This window comes from Lagopus leucura, unplaced genomic scaffold (assembly GCF_019238085.1).
Source record: "Lagopus leucura isolate 7727_CA_CO unplaced genomic scaffold, USGS_WTPT01 Super-Scaffold_73, whole genome shotgun sequence".
Lineage (NCBI taxonomy): Eukaryota > Metazoa > Chordata > Aves > Galliformes > Phasianidae > Lagopus > Lagopus leucura.
Genome location: NW_024962252.1, coordinates 75,936,070 through 75,951,365, shown reverse-complemented (window position 1 = coordinate 75,951,365; position 15,296 = coordinate 75,936,070). Strand labels below are relative to the sequence as shown.

Here is a 15,296-nt window from a genome sequence, read left to right as displayed (position 1 = left end):
ACAGAAGCACAGGTCCTCTCCATGCCTCCCTCACTGATCATCCTTATTCTCCATCCCCCTCAACTGCCAGAGTATTTTTGGTGAAGTTGAATAAATGCATGTTAAATCTTTCTCCATTAGTGACATGTCAGAAATTAAAACATTAGCTGTAAAGCCTGCAGTAAAGCCATCTTCGTGTAGGGCACTTGTAGGCATGGTTGCCCAAGAAGCTAGGAACAATGGTACCAGCAGTGGTTTTTTTCACTCCATTCACATGCCTTGCACGCTCTTCCTAGTCCTCTTTCCCCATAAATCATAATGCTACCTTCTGCTATTTACTTAGTAACTACCCGCACACTTCCCAAGCTTTGTACTTGAGAAGAATCTCCAGATCCCAGCATTTCATCCTCTGTTCTCACAGACATCATGTTAGACATCATGTTAGACATCGTTAGGCATTATTCGAGCCTCCGTATAAAAAAACAAAAACAGATGGAATTTTTTGGCTCTTGCTAAGTTAACTATATAGCAACTCCAAAACTTTTTCCATAGCTAGGACTTAGCAGGTAGGGACCTATGTGTATCTGCAACTAGATTTTCCATCCATACCCACAACTGTGTTCATCTTCTATGCAATCTCCCCTCTTCCACATACGCCTTCTCCTCAGCTTTGTCTCTCTTAAGCCATGCCAGCTGTCAGGGACCCCACTCCATTATTTCATCCCTATTTCTCCCTCAGTATCCACCTCTTCCCCATTGCTGTGTTGCTTCACCTTTCTCCTACCATGTGCTTCTGCATCCCCTCTTACCACTACCCTCCTATCCTTTTCCTTTTCTGTGCATCTCTTACTGTTTTCCAGTCTAATCCATCTTCTTCAGTCTGAAATGGACATCTCTGCCATCTCTGGTGGTTCAGGCAAACAACTTGCGTCCTCTCTGAGTTGCCCAAGGCAGGAGCTTGCTCTCTTTTGATAGTGCTCCCTCAGGTACCTGGTATGGATCAACTTATGTAGCTTAACTGGAGGAGATCACTCAAAACCTCTGTTACAAAGGAGCTATGGGTAATGGATGAGGTGAAGCTTAAGGTGGAAGATGCTGAAATACTACAGCTATCAAGCAAAAATATTTATAGCCGTGAACTGCAGAGTGACTGGTTGTGCAGAGTGGGGAAAAGCTGCCGTTAAGGAGGAGGGAAATAGCAAAACAAACATCCCCTTTGGATGGATAGTTAGTAGCACACCCATAAGATTAACAGTTACCTCCCAGTTAAGAAGCAAGATTCCGTGTTGCGTTCATTAATCAAGTGAGTTCTCAATTGGCAGTTGCTTCTCCACAGGTATCAGGTGAGACATCAGGGCTGGCATTCTCAATGGCGTAAATTTAGGCACATTTATCCTGAGGCCTTGCTCTTCAAACTATTTAGACTTCAGGCAGCTGACATTATTTGAACGCTTAAATCTTTGTAGGCTCCAACTGACTACAAAACTGCAGACTGCCTGGTTCAAGTCTAGTTTATGTCGGGCCTGATGGATAAATGTTACTGTTAGATATTTGCGTGATGTCAAATCTTTCCCAGAGGCCGGGTCATTCTGCAGGTCCTAATGTAGCCTCTTTTTGGCCGTTGCTTCTGAAGGAGCAGGTGATAACCCATGTCAGATTCTTAATAATGGCTTTGACAGACTTGTGTGGAACACAAATTGTTTTGTAGCTATTAATTCTTTCAGACACGCCAGCCTGCTGCTTGATGGGTGTTTTGTTTCACTGGGGGGGGGGGGGGGGACGGGGAAAGGGGTTGGGGACACAGGGAGAATTTGGTGTCTTTCCCAGAGTTGCACATTGGCAGACTTGGAAGTAAGCCCCGTGCAATTCCAGTTGCTCTGAGTTACAAGCATTGACTGCTGGGCTACTCACTTTTTATTGTAGTGATGGAAGGACACGCAGAGAGCAAACTGTGGCTTGAATGTTGTCACACTGCATGGAGATGCAGTCAGAATTCAGCAACTGCAGGCTTTTCATAACGATTCTTGAAGTCATAATTTTCCCAACACTTGACAATGGTAATGTTTGTACATGGATAAGACTTCTGTCTTGATACAAGAAATCTATAGAGACAGAAGGAGGAAAAAGGTATCGAAGAACTTGCTTCTGCTACCAGTCTCCTGCTTAATGACCTACCTCAAGAACTACACTGAACCCTCAGACCCTTCCTCCAGGTCAAAGCTTCCCAGAAGGAATAGAGATAGATATCTTAATAATGGAGTAGACTCCTTCCTCAGACTGACAACCAGTCCTTTATTAATGACAGGATCTGATACTCTCCTCCCTCCCAGTTCAGCACCTTTAATCTCTCTGGAGTCAAACGAAGCTTCTCTGATCTAAGAAAACAAGAGACCAGCTTTCCCTGGCAAATCTTTGAGCTGGAAGGAATGACAGCTCTGATGCTAATGCCCTTCTCATCATTTTACACCTAAAGCACTCCGCCATCAACCTGGCAAGCCAAGCCTGTGGTGGGGATCAGGCTGTGCTCTTTCTGCCTTATGCATCTTGCTGAAAAACAGCAAGCAGATTGGCTGGAAGTTCTTAAAGCTGGAAGGGAGTGGATCACACCCTAACTACCTGGAGATAACAATAAGCCTACAGTGCTATCAGCTTTCTTATGTTTTGTGGGTTGCTGTACTTCTCCCATTCATCAGTGCGTAGCATCCAAAAGTTCCCACCAGTCCAGTTCTCCATATCATGTGAATATACTGGAGGGAAAGGCAACTACAGGCCTGCTCTTATACTGCGGGTGCAACTCTTAAGGAAACCAAAGGTCTCTTTCAAACAAAAGGAAGAATCCTGAGGTCCCAGCAGTGTGCAAAGGATCAAAGAATGTCAAAACTAGGGAACATATTTAGTGGGCCTTTGAAGATGATTTTTTTTTTCTTTTTTTTGTAAAACTGTCTTAGATGGGGATAAGAGGCTTTGAGTCTAGCTGATGCAATGCACTACTGGAATGCAGAGGGCCCTAAATTGTGGATCAAGAACTTAATGTAGAAGCCATTACAAAGCATGTCAAGGTATTTCTATGTGCATAAAGGCAGAGAATTTCCTACCTGCCTTTCCAGCCTGTACCATGCTATAGTACTGTGCAGACCTGGCTTACTATGTGCTTTTATGGATGTGAAGATAGAGCACAGCTGGCCAGCATCACTTAATGATAATCATGTGTCAGGGGGTTGGGTTGCTGGAATTTGCAGTGAAACGAACACCTGAGATATGATAAAAGCCTTATGACTTGTGCTTTCAGAAGGGCCCAATCCAGGAAGTCTTTAACAAGTTGCTCTAGCAAATCTTGTACCTTCATAGATCTGCTGGAGTGGGCAATGATGGCTGTGGATGCAGTCTTTTACCACTGTTGTTGACAGAATAAAGATGAGCTTGTCTTAAAGTTTCAGGTAAGGTTGCTGGGGAAAGCCATCCTGGGAGGAAGACTCTAGTTGCCTGAGAAGCAAGTAGCAAAGAGTGTTGGCAGGCATAGGAGTGCTTAAAACCATTTTATGATATGCATAGTGTACCTAATGCCTTGCTCCCCAGGGAAGAGCATCAGGATAATTGTCAGTTTATCTGTCCCTTGCCCTTAATGTTAATGTGCCTAAAGGGACCAGGGGCTTTATTTCTGTGTTGCACATTGTTTTCTTCCCACTCAATTGTGCTTTCATTTCAGATGCCGCTGGCTGCTTTTGATGATTCTCCTCTTTTGGTCATTCAGTTGGGCAAACTATGGTTTGCCACCTTTCCCTGCTCCTTTCCTACATCTTTGATGGTACAAGAAAGCCTCTGGATGTTTCTCTGTTCGTGTTTCACTCTCTACAGTGTTATGTCTAATGTGCTAAGAAAATAATGCATTAGTTCTTCTGAGTCTTACCCACTAGCAAATGAAACATCTTGTGGGAATGTTCAGCAAGTAAATTCGGGGCATAATGTAAAAAGGATCAGTTCATTCTACATATTTCTCAGCATCATAAAGACAAAAGTATTTGCTATTTCCCTTACGATAAAGCTATCGGCCGTATTTATTTTGTACTCTGTTCATAAGTGACATGTTTTATCTGACTATTTCCAAGAACCTTGCTAGTGCTATTTATTTAAATAAATCTTGCATTGTTGCTGTGCAAAAGGCATTTTCCTCCATTTTGCAGGAGGAGCCTTTGGAGGAGCCAAGGCAGTTAGAAGCTAAGTAGCTTTTGCAAAACTACAGCATAAACCAGCATTGAGAAAGAGAGCAAGAACCTCTCAGCCCTGACTTACACCTTCATTGCCTTAGTTAATGGTGTGTTCTCCACCTCTAGTTAATTGGCATTCTGATTTTACTTGAGGTTATTATCATAAAAAGATCCGATTGTCATTTTAAACAGATGTAATTAAAATGCTTGCCAACACAGTGACCTTCACCAGGATGTTCCAACCCCTGAGCAGGTGGGTCAGGTGCTGCCCTACTGAAAATAATGAGGCTCAGAGATGAAGAGAGGTGACCAAGGATTTGGAAAACAAAAGCTCGCTTTGTAATCCAGATTTTTTTATTTTTATTTTTTGATTCTTATGGTCTTGTTCCTTGTTTTAGAGAACACCGCACTCGTCTGTCTTCTCCTCTCGAGTTTCCTAGGGCTTGGAAGGAGGAGGAGACACTCTGCAGGCTTGTTGGTCACCACGGAAGTGACGGCTTGGTTACATGTGAGTTTTACACAGACCAGGCTGCTTCCAGGAGTTTGAAGAACACTGATTCAGCTGACTTTTTTTTCCTCTCTGGTAGTTTATGCTGTCAAGTGACAGCATAGGGACTCTCTGAAGGCCCTTTTCAGTAAGGGAAATGAAACAGTTTTAGTAGGAAAACAAAAGCTGGGGCTGATTCTGTACTGAGCAATAGTTCTAATGTGTCTTTCCTGGAAAAATCCCTTTCTGCCATAGGTGGCCTGAAGACAGTGGTGGATGGAAACTGTAGCGTTTCCAGTAACCCAGCAGGATTCGGTGGGTGGAGGAAGGGGAAGGAACTCGGCAGCCCTGACTCTGGGAAAATCTTGGCAGGCGCTCACATACGCAGTCTTGCAAGCGGCCTCGATGTCTCAACTTTTACAAGAAGGGGTTGCACCACAGCAAAGGAAGTCTGTAACAGAATGTACCTGCACCTCGGGTCTGTGTGCTTTGTGGTGGGAAGGCAGCTCAGTGCCACCGCCCTACTGTCGTGACAGAGAACCTAGAGATGCCCTCTTCCCACCGCCGGGATGGGGACCCAGCTTTCCCCGGGCAGCTGCAGGCTCCAAAAGAGGCGGGCAGCAGCCGTGGCGGGACGCCGCGCCCCGGCGGCCGTTGGAGCCGTTGCTCGGGTCCCGGCGGCCGTTGTTGCGCGCCGCTGCTGCCCCCTGGCGGGAAAGTGAAAAACGCCGCCCAGGGGAGGGCGGGGGGCGGCCGACGGCCAGAGGCGCCGTGAGGGATTTTGTGACGGGAGGAGATATGCCTGGAGCTCGGGGCTGAGCAAGGCAGCCCACACCGACCTGCAGCGGAGGTTCCGTGGCTCCCCACGCCGTGCCGGTGCCGTGCCAAGGCACGGGCTTGCCAAACCCCGGCTGCGGAGCACATTTATACGTGCTTTCAGTTACAGGCTGCCCTGCCCGCCTGTGTCCGCGTGTGACCAAGTCCTTGCAGCAGTTCCTGCTGCGCTACCGTGGAGTAGCTCATTTCCTTCTGACTCAGCTTGGTCAGTCACGGAGTGCATTGCTCTGGCTTTAGGCTCAGGCACTCGCCACTCCTGAGGCGCTTGCTCCCAGAAGAGCTCTAGGCTCCTCACTGCTCCTGGGATCTGCTTGCCCTTGCACGGCGTGCTTGTAAAACTGTGCTGCAGAAATCTGCAGCAAATCTCAGAAGTGGAAGCGCTCTCCAAGCAAACACCTCTAAGCATGGAGGAGTGCATGCTCCAGTTGTGAAAATGAGTGTGAAAATTCCCCCCACGTTTCCGGTTATGCAGAACAAAATTGTAGTGTCTGGAAAGATAGAAACTCAAGGTTAATGTGGAAGAGAGGAGTGAAGACACTGGGAAGTTGAGATTGCTCGTCAGCCAGCAATGTGAACGCCTCTCTGACATGCTCTTGCCAAGAAATCCTTCCTACGTAGACAAAACTTGGTACTTATAAGTATACAGTTTAAGTGCACAAAATTACACAGAAGTATATATAGATAATATATAAGTGTATATATACATACTGTATGTGCATTTGACAGGGATTTGGGGGCTACACCTGTACTAGCAAATGTTCTGGGGCACTACATCTCAATCGTGTATGAAGTTATAAGCTGATTCCTATGGATTTATTCTTGCCACAGTTTTGGCCTGTGCCAGTTTACACTCTTCAAAACAATTCTCAGACAAGGCTCAGGGAGTTAGCGTGGGCCAGGGGCCGTTCCCAATAACCACTTTGGATCCAAATGCCTTGCTCGAAGGATAAAAGAGTTTAATGTTATGGGTGCAAGCCATCTTGTGCCAGGGACCTCATTGCCAGAGAACAGTCCTGGGCATGTTTAAATTAGCGGTACAGACGTAGTCTAGGAGCCCAAGGGATTAGGCAGGGTTTTAAGAGTTGCGTGCCTGGACTTAGATGCTTGATTTCTCCCAAGATCAAGCTTATGGGACATTGTGGGTGTTGTCTTTTTTTTTGCTTTGTTTAGTGGACATGGGCATTAATTCTTTTAAATCTTCTATCATCTTAGCTGAAAGTCCAGTTCTTCTGGAGATAATAGTCTTTAACTGTGTTTTTGTTGGTTATTTTTTTTCTTTCCTGAATAGCAGCCACTCTGTGGAAGGTGAAGTTGGTTGTAATTAAAAACTGATATTATCGCTGCCATCGTGACAGTGGTATCTAACAGTGAGCTCTGTTTAATTAACTTCTTTTTTTTTAATATATATTTTTAGGAACAAAGGTACCCAACACACAAGGAAAAAATAAAAACATATGATACAGCAGTTTTTCAAAGGGTGGCTAATCTTCATCAGGCACTGTAGAAAACAGCTTCCTTTGCATTCAGGTAAACTCTGGATATAATAATGCTAATGCTAATTTTGCTACACGAAATCAGAGGGACTAGCTAGATTTTGTGAAGGAACAGTGCTGCAAGTGTATTCAGTTGTACTAATCTATACTGATCCGTGTGGTATAATTTCTCTTGGGAGTTGTGCTATTGAGTTTTCACTATATGAACAGACTTGAGATTTTAGTGTTTCTGTGTTTCCTGAAGAATGACACAGAAAGGCTTAGGACAGATAGCAGAAAACCTATGTTAGTATGGAAGAACATAATGTCTTTGCTAAGGATGCTTGTTACAGTGCTCCAAGTTGCATACTTTTCCTGACCCATCTGTCTGGTCGAATCATAGCTCTTTTCTCGTAACTCTTTTTGGATGTTAACCTCTTATCCTGACTCTTACAATAACTTGAACACTGTTTTCATCAGTATAGCCACCACATTAGCATTTAAGTACATGGCCAGGGCACAGTGATGAACATTGACATTATTGTTATCTGCGTGAGGCTGGTGGGATTGCTGCTCTGCAGTACATAAACATATAGTACCTGTCCATCCCAACCACAGCCAGCCCAACATATGAACATGTATTGGGATGGGTCTGATACTAGGTGATGATTTGCTGTGACCGAAGCAAGGAACTGAGCAGAATTATATTGAAAGCCTGTTTATCTGCAAGCCTACGGAGTATCTGCCATATAGGGTGCAAATTTAGCTGCATCTTCAGAATGCCTTTGGGAGTAAGGTGAAGAGCTGGGAAGTGGCTGAGGTTAACATCTGATCCTTTGGACTGAATCTGTCTGTCTCATTTTTTTGTGATTTGCTGCATACCTACATGGGTCTCCCAGAGGCTGAATACTGTGCACCTGCTATCCATGCTTCTTCATGGTGTGCCAACAGGCTGATTTGGGGGATCCAGTGTTATGCATCTCGGCTCATTACCCATCCAGAAGGGAGCCAGAATACAGCCAAAAAAATAGTTTTTCAAAAACAAGCTTCATAAAATTACTCGTTAATTCCCTCTGGAATGCTAACCACCGTGTAGAAGCTACAATGGAGGGAATTTGTTTCTGCATTGCCTCATCTGTATGCAATCAGGATGTGTAGGTGATACTTATTTTTCTCCTAGAGGGCCAGGAATGTGGTGGCAGAGTGTGAAAAGTATGTGGCTATAGTGCCTCTCTCACACACCTGAATGATGAGAGCTCATGCTAGAGTGGGATTTGGGGGCAGGGCTGCTCCTCTGGCTCTTGCACTGTCCTTGGGCTTAAGCACTGAGGAGGGAGCATGTGGAGCCTGGGACTGTTTCCCTGGCTGGTTGTGTGGGAGGCAACCAGACCTTTGGCTAACGAAGCACAGCTTCCTGCTGGATGCTTGTATATGTGCACATCAACACAAGGCTTTACTGCTCTGTGGTAATTCCAGTTCCTGCTCTTAACCCTCGTGAACACAGAGGAAGACCTGGGAAAACCCCAAAAGCAACTAAGGCCCTGGCTCAGGTGTCTTTCACTTCCTAAAGGGGCTCTATTTCAAGTGTGAGCTGGTTTAGAGGCAAATACGTGGTCTCGTGTGCCCTCTAGGGCCGGTTAGTATGTAATACAGGCAAAATAAGTACTTGCGGCTTTTAATAAGTTTTTTTCTAGCTTGTCTCTCCGCAGATGAGGTTTGTAGGACAGGAGTAGCTATTGAGCAGCCAGCTCCTGCTTCTGTCGTGACTGTGCCTTTAGCTGGAAGTTTGTAGCTTAGGAACAGGGAGACTTAGGGGAGGAACTTGCAGTAAAATTTCCATTATGTCCCACTTCGAGCCCTTTTCTGTCCCGTAGTCTTTGCTCTCCTTTTCCTACCATTTTTAGTGCTAGCGTGCTTGTATGCAGAGCTTTTGATCCCAGTCTCGTTTCCTCCCTCCCAAGGCCATGTTCATCCTTGTTTATACAACCATGCTGCCTAGAGAACTGTTCTAACTGGGATTTCTGTGGACAGAGTGCCAAAAGCTGTCCTTAGTTTTACAGGCTGATAAAAGTTTCAGTGTTTGGCCTTAGCTTCTAGGGAAGCCTGGGGAATATGCAGCGTGCAGTCACAGAGTTCAGAAAGCCAAGGGTAGATGACATGCTTCTGATTTACTCTCGTTGCAAAAGCTTCTACAAGTCCGTAGTGCTCTCCTGCCTTACTGAGTTCAGTGATCAAAGCTTTTGAGGCAGAGACTCTGAGGACAGGTTGTCTTGTTCTGTTTCTCAAAGTTCCGTTTTCCTGGATGCTTGGACCCCTTCTGTTGGCTTCTGGATGGTTTGTGGCCACACACCCCAAGTCATGCAAGCACTTTTCATTTCTATAGTTATTTTAAGGGCTGTTTTATTTCTGAGCCTTCCTCTGAAGATTCTGCTGTCTTGTCACTGCTGCGGAGGCTACAAGCAGTACTTGTATGCCTGTCCCCAGCCTTCTCTGTTGCGCTGAGAACTGCTGCTGCATTCCACAGCACAGCTTTACATAATGAATTCAGTGGACACAGAGCTGTCTTCCCCACCTCCCATAGAGCCTGGCAGCAGCTGGAGATGGGATGCACGCAGGCTGCAAAGCAGCCCTGACAGTTCTATGAAGCTTCACTTGCATCTGACTGGTGTTTTCTGATCATCTGACAGCAATCTGAGTGGCTAGGCTTGCCATGAGGCACTGTGCCACAAGCTAGCCCAGCCAGGACGCCATATGGGTGCAGCTGGACTGTTGCTCTCCTCACCAAAGCACCCTGCTCATGCTGGGATGGACTGCATGCAGCAGATTAGACTTGTTCCTCCTGGAAATACTTACTGGAATTCCTTTCTCTGCTGATTCTAACCTGGCTGTTTTTTTTAACTTTCCTTGGGAGTACTAAAGCTGTGCAAAACTGCAGATCTAAATGGCGTGCCCAGCTATAGGAACTGGGAAACCTCTTTGATGTTAAAAGCTGTGTCTTGTTTATACACTTGGGATGAGCCCAGAGGCTGTCTGGGCAGTCAGGAAGTTCCAGAAAGGAATTTCCCCCCCACATCAAACTAGCAACCATAATATGTTCTCCCTTCCTCTGCAGAGGCTGTATTTGCTCATTTCCTAGGGCTTTTGCTTAAGAGATTTCCTGCTTCTGCAGGAACATAAGCCCTTTCTCTCTGATGCTGCCCTTCTGAGTACTGTAGCTCAATATTTCTTGCCTTTGACCTGAAGACTTCAAAGCTGAGGCAGTTGATGAGTTGGTTGGCCCTCTCGGTGGGGGTAAGATGAACCCCACAGAATATTTCATTTCTCTTTAGACTGACTGCTCTCCTTGCTACGTGCATGACAGGGCTCAGTACCACTATATGATCCCAGCTGGGGACTTATTAAAGTGCTTGAAAAGAAAGTGAGTTGCAGTGAGTGTATCTGGAGGAAAGAAGGTCAGAGATCCTTTAGTCAGATGATGATTCTTCTCCTCTAGGTGTTAGAAGCTATCTAAAGCAAAAGTCATCTCTTCTTTTTGCTTCCATTTCTGAGGAGCCAGGCTGCCCTGCTATCCTGATGCTTTGAGCTGGCTGAGATGAACCACTGCCTCTGTGAATGCTGCCTATGCTTTCCACTGCCACATAGGTATTACGAGGTCCCTTCCAGGCCCGTTCACAGAAAATCAAATGTTTGTAGCTCCAGATACCCAGTGGTGCACAGTGTAAACTGCGATTGCAATTCTGTTTTTCCTGGTTCTTAGTATATTTATCACACACTGACTCCAGCTGGCACTGATGATTTGCAGGATGAGAGCAGGCACCAAGGGAATTCTAACAGGAATGGGGCTGCCCAGCAGCCCTGGTAAGAAGATTCTCTTTTCTTACTGCAGTCATGTGGCCTATGTTGCCATGGTCACTGTTACTGTACCTAATAGCAGAGATCAGAAATTTCTGAACACCTTTCTCTTCAATTTCTTGTCTGCTTTTTTTCCTACCTCTTGTGCCAGACAAAAATGGCTTCTACAAAAGCATGCATCCTAAGTCCTTGCATGCATCAGACATGTAAAAGGTACCAGATACCTACTAGCTGACCTACTAGGTCAGTCATGTCTCAGCAGTCCTTCTTGACACTCCCTGAATGTCCAAAGTTTTTGCTTGACAACAGCCAACTCAGTCTGGGGATAGATTTGCTATCTGATTTGTAGCTGTTAGATAGTGGTGGCCAGTTTCCACTCTTGGGTGCCCGTAAGCCTTGGTAGAGGGAGTCCTTTGTGACTGCGTGTGGGATCTTTCTCAACTGTTTGCCCCATGCTCATGGTTTGAAGACCACAGTGCTTAGAGAGCACTTGTGTACACTGCAGCTTTATCCCTGCAGCAGACTAAATGGTGTTTATGGTTTGTAAGGTGGAGACTTGACTTCCATAGGCCTCTCTAAGGCAAAAAACGTTGCTCAAAGGCAAAGTCAGAAACAAAGTCAAAGAGTCCCTTCTGGAGGAGCCTACTGCCAAGCAATTCACATGCTAAGAGGAAAAATGCCATGGTGGTTAGCTCAGGGACAGAGCTCAGTGCTCTTAGTTGTGCTGAATGCTGTAGCTGCCTCTTTTTCATTGGTAGTACGGTTGTGAGAACAATTCTTATAATCTTTGTGGATTCTCCTGCTTGCCTGCTTTCTGCTGACACACACTGGACTGTGACTGAGGCAGCTGGTGGATGGCCCTGCTCTGTGCCACCATTCAAGTTGTGCCTGGCTTTGGTCCCATGTCTCTTTCCAATCTAGCCCTAGTCTCAGCTTTCGTCCTGATTCTGTGTTGCTCTTCTCTCTTAGCACTGCCCTTGGCAAACAGATGCTCTTTCCATGCCCAGAGCTGGCTGTAGCTCTAGTGTTTGTCTCGGACATCACCCAGTTAGGGTATAAATTTAAGGGATGGATGATCGTGTTGCTTTGTTGTTGTTTTTTTTTTTCCAGCTCATCCCTCTCCCTCGGTGTAATAAGTGGAGATCCCCAATAGATGGCACTTTAGCCTTTTTCCCGGCAGGTTTTGCTGTTAGCATAGAGATGTTCAGGCTGGCTTTGTGCTAATGGAGCATGGTCACAGGGAAGTGTGAAGGAAAGGGAGGCTGGAAAGTTATTTACTGGCCAAGCAAATCCCCAGGTGATTTCCAAGGATAAAACCAGCATCCCTTTCCTTAAGAGGAGCCTTGGCCAGGCCTAATGGGGCCTTCTGTACTTGCACATGTTTCTGTTCTTGCATCTTTACAGTGTCAGTGTAGGCAGTCAGGAGATAAGCTGCAGAGGGTATTAAGTTGTCCTCCAGGCACAATGGGAAACACAGCTCAGAGAGAATTTATGCATTGAACTAATCCTCACTGCATTGTCTTCACCCATCCTGGCTTGTGTCTGGTCTGTACTGTCTGGACATGAGAGAAATATCTCCAAGGCAGGGGGAAAGACGTGGCACAGCAAAAGTAAGGCAGTTCTCCTAACAGCACCAGGCAATAATGTGTATGTACTGGGGGAGTGAACCAGGATCCAGGCTCAGCACAGAGCTTCTTACCTTCTCCTTCACCACAGTGCAATGCGTTCCTGCAGAGGAAGCTTACCATTTGCCTCCCTTTGGTTTCTGGCCTGGCCATCAGGAACTTGAATAGATCTTTGAGCAATGCTGGAGTTGGCATGCGGGCTTGTCATAAATGTTGTGCAAAGGCTTAGTCATGTTTTATCAAGTGGCCAGAGGAAACTTGGCCTCTTTCATTGGGTTTGAGATTTGGTTTGAACTCAGTACTCAGATCAAAAATTCAAGAGTGAGAAACCCACAAGAACCAAAACCCAAGCAAACTGATCACATGAAATGCCTGGGAAATAAAACCACTCAATTTTGCATAGCTCCAGTAGCATGATCTAGTGACAGACTAGGTTACAGTCTGAGATAGTCTGGGAGCACACAGCTGGCGTCCAAAAGATACAGCTTCTATTCATGGATGTTCCACAGTTTTCCTGTGACCTTCAGAAACTCAAGTAAACTTCCATGGTCTTCATTTTCTCCATTAGGAATAGTTCTACTACTTACACGGGAAAATATTTTGTTATCCTTGGATATAAGTTACTTGGTAATATTCTGCAACCCATGTATGCAGGGAGGAACACAACCTCCAGACTTCTCACAAAGCTTTCTTTCCAATATGTGATGCAGCAGCATGACCTGTTTCCAGCTGCACATGTCAAGCCTTGTCACTGGGGAAAGGACAAATCAAGGGGGAAGAGGAAGTATGTTGCAGCTCTTCTCTTTGCAAGGGCTTTTACTATGGACCTCTACTAAATTGCCAGCTGCACATTGCAGCAGCACGTTGCTGGGCCTTAATCAGAGATGCTGGGTGCCGTGGGTCAATGAGGAGCTTGTGATCTGCCAGTCAGCTGCTCTTGGCATTGTGGTTGTGGATCAGAGACATCCAGGGTACTTTACTAGTGTGACGAGTGAGGTGGGGAGGAACTTGAGAGTGCAAGCTTTTCTTGAGCCTGCTGGAACTCATAAATGCTTACAGAATAAAAACAAAAACACTGGAAGAGTATGTATAACTGAGCCCCAAAATGCTGGGGTGTACCTGAAGTTGGTGCTTGTGGCTATTTTTGTTATATAAAAAAGGAAGCAAGAAATAAATAGTTGCTCTGCAGATATCTGCTGAAGCATAGCTAGGCAAAGTTTGCAGAAGCAGAGCTAATACAAGGAATTACAGTATTAGGTTCTTTCACATCACAAGTGCTATGACAAAGCTTTGCTGACATCTGGTTTTGCTGCCTGTCCTTAGCAGCTCTGGCCTGGGAACAAGTTAAGCATCCTACTATCAAACCCACCAGGCTGCGGTCACTGCTGTGTTCTGTGCCTCAGTGGGATGGTGTGAGGTCAGGGAGAGACTGCAAGCTGTTTGTGGATGAGATGGAAAGTTCTGCTGTTCTGCTTTAGGCAGCTTCTCCTCTGCCCTGAGACAAACAGCTGGGCCTTGCAGTGTGCCTGTCTCAGCATTTGAACACAGAGAGCTCAAATACGGGAAAGCTCTCGTATCCAGAAGTTTAAGATGACCGGACCACCAGTAGGTCATATCTCAAAGACCATTACAGGTGGAGCCAATGGCTCCAGGGCCTGAATGAGGAACAAACAATGCTCTGGGCAAATTGGCATTATATGAGGAAAGCAAAAAAGAAGAGACAGGAAAAAAAAAATCTTCTTAAGTGATACTCATCAGGGCAAGAAAATGGTAAGAGATTCTCAGTTGTTTTCAGATGCACCTTGATTATCAGCTAGCAGTCAGGAGTAATTCTTACCTAACAACAAGTGTGTTATTGCATACTGATACAGAGCACTTCTGTTTTCATCTGGCATTTTATTCTATCCTGTCAGAAGCAGGACACTAGGCTAGCGGTCTGGTAACGCGCTGTTACCTATTTGCCTGTATCCAGCAGTAAGGAAACAAGAAGCACATAGAACAGTGTATGTGAACGATGTATGGTCAACTAGGGTCTTAAGGCTGAGGGGGATTTCAATTTGGCATGAAATGGGGTGAAATAAGTAAAAATAATTCCTTGTTATGAATGCAGAATTCAGACAGCAAATACAATGTAACAAATGAATTACTACTATTGCCGACTTCTTCAAAGGCAGCACTATCCTAAAAGGCAGAAGGATTAGGCTTTGGCTCAGACTCTGTGCTTGTTGCAGACCTTAAAAAAAATACTTTGTTACTGGAGTTCCTGTCCCTTAAATGAAGACACTTTTTTTTTTTCCCTTTCTTTCTTTCTTCCTTTCTTTCCTTTCTTCCTTTCTTTCCTTTCTTTCTTTCTTTTTTTTTCCCCTGCAGTCACTGGTTTACAAATGCTCTTTCCTTATCTTGTTACAGGCATGCTGTCTGAGAACAGGGAACAACTGGAAGAGAATTCCTCAAGGCTCCAGATTTTTTTTCCAGGAAAAAAACTTGGACAAAAGGCTCTGGTGGCCCCAAAGGCCTGGCAGTGGGTGAAATGAGCCTTTCACATAGGTACGGAAAGTTTATCTCTGGCATGAGCTGGCAGTGCCTAAAAGCCTGTTAGTGTTACTGATGGCCTGCTGGCCAGCACTTCTGGAAATGTTTTGGTGGCTTCCTGTGAGTTCAAAGGTGTTGGGAGCATATTGGTCAGTCCCTGATAGCTTTTCTGACTGTTTTGTCAGGGAGGTGCTGGGAGAATTGGCCACGGAAATGGAGCACCTTGCTGTGCCTGAAAGAGCAATTGTTGCAGTTGAATAGGGCAGGTGGTGCCCTAAGAACCTATGTCTTCCCCGTCCTGTGCCTG

General features: G+C 45.5%; 1 long non-coding RNA gene across 1 annotated transcript in view; it reads left to right on the top strand.

Moving 5' to 3' along the window:
• The window catches only part of LOC122189993, a 53,455-nt gene extending 38,379 nt beyond the window's left edge, over positions 1-15,076 (top strand). Inside the window, exon 5 of the long non-coding RNA XR_006182056.1 lies at positions 14,867-15,076. This is a non-coding gene — a long non-coding RNA (uncharacterized LOC122189993). The remainder of the gene's footprint in view (positions 1-14,866) is intronic.
• Positions 15,077-15,296: the final 220 nt, after the last annotated feature.